The sequence below is a fragment of the Acomys russatus genome, chromosome X (genome assembly GCF_903995435.1).
Source record: "Acomys russatus chromosome X, mAcoRus1.1, whole genome shotgun sequence".
Lineage (NCBI taxonomy): Eukaryota > Metazoa > Chordata > Mammalia > Rodentia > Muridae > Acomys > Acomys russatus.
The window spans coordinates 39280518-39284860 of record NC_067169.1 but is presented as its reverse complement, the minus strand read 5'-3'; the positions used below and the strand labels follow the sequence as shown (position 1 = coordinate 39284860).

General features: G+C 38.7%; 1 pseudogene; it reads left to right on the top strand.

Annotated features, from left to right (window-relative positions):
- Nucleotides 1-2014: 2014 nt before the first annotated feature.
- Nucleotides 2015-2488, top strand: LOC127185220 (protein FAM136A-like; annotated as a pseudogene).
- The last annotated feature ends 1855 nt before the right edge of the window (nucleotides 2489-4343 follow it).

The following is a 4343-nucleotide window of genomic DNA, read 5'->3' as shown; positions in this document are numbered from 1 at the left end:
TTTTCTAAAATAATTTTACAGTACAATTAAACTTGAGAGAACTCTGGAGACAGATTGTCTTTATAGTTGTAGCACTTGCCTTTAATCCAAGAATTCGGGAAGCATAGGCAGGTGGATCTCTGAGTTTGAAGTCAGCCTTGTCTACAGAGTGAGTTCCAGGAAAGCCAAAACCACACAGAGAAACCCTGTCTTGAAAAACAAATCAAACAAACAAAAATTCCAATAGATTAATATGCTTCCATAAATATCACACCCTTTGTATGACTTTAAACATTTTGAATGAAACTTTTAAGCAGTCTTTTGTTTCATAGCAAACATAACGATAATGTTCTATGACTTGGAATCATAGCTATGAGCATTTGATAATGATATATAACGTGTAGAACTGCTGCTAGACATTGTTACTATGTGGAGTGGCATGCAACTCTGTACCAGAAGACCTCAAATATGATTAGTTTCTTATTTATCACTAAGTTTTCAGACATTTTTGATAAGTCTAATAGATTATGGCATTTAGTTCATTTCATATTCTTCTTCTTTTTTTCATCTTAAGGAAGGAAAGTGCTTATTCGACTTACAGTTTCAGAGTATAGTAATTCACTTTGCACAAGGCAAGGCAAATATTCAAGTAGCCAGGAACATCACAATCACAATCAAGATCAGAGAGAAAATATTTAAATGGGTAGATCCTTGATTGCTTTCTTACATAGTTTAAGGTTGCTTACCGAGGGAATGATGCTACCCACAATATGCAGGGTATTCCTATGTGACTTAGTAATCAGGGAAATCTCCTAAAGGCATGCCTATCGCTAACCTGACCAAGAAACATTTCCAATTGAAATGTTGTTTCCAGGTGATTCTAAATTGACATTTAAAGCTAACTATTGTAACTTTCAGTGGCTCACCATCACTTTACAGTAAAAACAACAACAACCAAGTAGTGTCCCAGCCCCAGTCCCTCTCAGAAGCTCTGCCTCATGCTATTTTCCTAGCTGTCAGACTACTGGCCTTCAGGACCCTAAGAAACCATAGTTTCTCCTGACTATTCACATGTACTCTTTTTTCTTCCTTGGTTAGTTACAGTTCCATTCCACAATCTTTTACCTCAATAACTGGCATTACATGGATCTATGCCCTATGTCACACAGGCAACTACTTTTTGTTTTATGGTAAACATTGCACGCTCAGTAATTTTCATTTATGTAATTATTAAATATTTGTTTCTCCAACAGGAATATGCGTTGATTTTTATTTCTCCTACAGGACTATAAATTCCAGAAAGGAAATAATATTGTTTATTTACCTATTTTATCATGTAGACCAGGTTGGCCTTGAACTCACAGTGATCTGCCTGCCTCTGCCTCCCGAGCGCTGGGATTAAAGGCATGCGCCACCACGCCCAGATTATTTTATCGTTTTGTTATTAGTGTCTTATGTGGTCCTTGACACAAGAACGAGACTTAATTCAAACTTTGTTGAAATAAAATTTCACTGTGTTCTAATTTTCTTAACCTGGAAATTATATTTTTTATCATTTTACATTCTTATCTGTCTTCTTATACATATTTATCTCTTCCTTGAAGCCACTTATACTTCCTAGTCTTTGCAACTTTGGGCTTTAATCAACTATAGAATGACAATGTCCCCTGGAGGGGGAGACCTGGTGGCACTCTGAGGAAGGATAGCAGGTTACCAAGAAGAGACTTGATACCCTATGAGCATATACAGGGGGAGGAAGTCCCCCTCAGGAACAGTCATAGGGGAGGGGAGTAAGGATAAAATTAGGAGGGAGGGAAAAATGGAAGGATACAAGGGATGGGATAACCATTGAGATGTAACAAGAATACACTAATTTTAAAAAAAAATTTAAAAAAGAGAAAATTTCTAAGACAGATTATACAAAATAAAGAAATAATAGTAAGTACTTTTCAAAGAATTAAGAAATGAGAAAATAAATTTTAAAATTAAAGATGAGGAGTGTGCGGATCCTGGTGCAGTGCAGCTTAGGGTCACTATGGTGGAGGTGCAGCAAATCCTAGTTCAGGAGGCTGTGGACGCCATGGTGGAAAATGTGGAGACAGAGAGCATCCGGAAGATGCAAGGCCTCATGTTCTAGTGCAGTGCCAATTGCTGTGAGGGCAGCCAGTGGGAACACTAATGCATAGAGCACTGCTGTGTACCTCTAGCTCAAGCCTGGGCCTTGGTCACCAGTGAGCTGGAAAGGTTCCAGGACTGCCTGGTTCGGTGCACCATGCCCTGCAATGACAAAGCCAAAGACTTGATGGAGGCAGTAAATAAGGAGCTGCAGGTGAAGCCACAGGGGGACATTTGTGTGGCCAAGTGTGTGGATAACCACATGCACCTCATCCCAACAATGACCAAGAAGATGAAAAAGTCTCTGTCATGCACTGGGAAAGAAAATTGTTTGCCAGTGACCACTGGGTCTGAAGACAGGGTATTTAAAAGGAAGAATGGCAGTTTAATATGATAAGCAATGTTTCTGAATGAGGAAAACTCAGGACACAGCAAGTTCCAGGCATTTGCCATGCACTGCTAGATACCAGTTCCTTTACATCTGGATCTTAGAAGGTGACGTGGAAAGAAGCTGGTGCTAAAATTTGGATCACAGGTGGCACAAGGGATAATTCTAGATCTTACATTTTCATGTGCGTGTACTTGTTCTGGCAGAGAGATTACCCTTGTACCAAGGGCTCAGACTTTTAAACATAGACATCCAAGCTGGCAGCTTTCTTCAACCTGCTGGTACAGTTAGAGGAGAGGTGTGTCTGTTGCTAAGCTCCTGTTTACCACAAGCAACACAACACCACCATGCATATGACCCAGTAAGCTAATAATTTAGAGGGAAGAAAAGGTTTCCTTTCCAGTTCTTTGTTTTTCTTGTTTTTGTCTTATATGCAAGGGCATAAAGTGAAGTGGATTTAAGATAGAGGAGGGAGAGTAGTTTCAATGACTTTTTGGAATCATTTTTTGTAGTTTCTGCCTATCAAGATGGGAATGTCTATTTCAAATTCTGTCATTCTGGATGCTCTTTAAGAAGCTGGTCAGTGTCACACTGTATGTGGGAAACAGCTTTCGTCACTGACTTCTGCAGCAAACTGGCACATTGCCATGAAAAGCAAGGGGTTTTGATTGGCACTCTCATACCAGTAGCTGAGAATCAACAGTAAAATGGGAACAGTTGAGAAGTACTGGACTTAATAAAAAAAGTCTAAACCCAGGATTACTCAGCTCCTGAATTCACACAGCCTTATAGCAGTAATCCCCTAGCAACAAGGAGGCCTAAAAGTAAGCAACATGGGCCAAGGAAAACTAGGACCACTACAGAGCAAGATGGGCACACACCCTCTTTGAAATGAAATTTTTCCTGGGACTTTGCAGTGCAGTGTTGCTGGCCCAACATGTCACCTTATCTTTTGGATAAGTACTATGTGGAATTTATACCAATTACTTGAAACAGTGATATACCTGTCTATTTACTATGTCCAGACTGCAATATATTTTCCAAGTGGTTTGGTTTTTAAATAAAGTTTTGTTGTGTCAAAAAAATAAAAATGAGTTTAATAAAAGTATAATTATAATTAATGTATGGAAAGCTTCTCATCTCAACACATTCTAAAGGCCTAGTATAAGATGAGCATCAAACTCAGACATGAGAACTGTAAGAATGTTAGAGATTATAAAATTCAATGTCTATTCTTGTTTCCAGAAAGAGTAAAATTATCTAGAAATATTGGACTTTCCTAAATATGTGAAAGTATTTTAAAACTTAAGAAAAATATCATAAATTCTGGTCAGTTAAGGCCTAAATAACAGTTGGGTATAGTGATATATGCCTCTAATTCAAGCAGAGGCAGGCAAATCAAGAGTTCAAAGTCAGCCTGGGCTACATAGAGTCATCATATCTCAGAAAAAATAGACAAAAAATACCTTCCAAAAGCACTACTATTCAACAGAGAAACAGTAATTCCAATGTTGAGAAAAATGGAAGAATCACATGAGCTATACATTCTAGCAAGGAGAAAGACCAGTAGCAATAGTTTTTGCTAGATATCTTCCTTCTTAAAAATTCAAGAATTTACTCCTGCCACTTTAGCTGCAGCTGGAACAAGTGGGATCCTGCAGGCTTGTCAAGAAGAGCAAAATCAAGATGCTATGCACAAAGGTAAGAGAGATTTGGCTGGAGGAAAGAACCACAACAAGAGTGCTCGGAGGGGAGGATTGCTATGGGTCAGAGGCAAGCTTCATCAGCATAGTGAGTTCCAGGTCAGTGACTGTCATAGAGTGAAACCCTGTGCCAAAAAATAAAACCAATGTGTCTATAG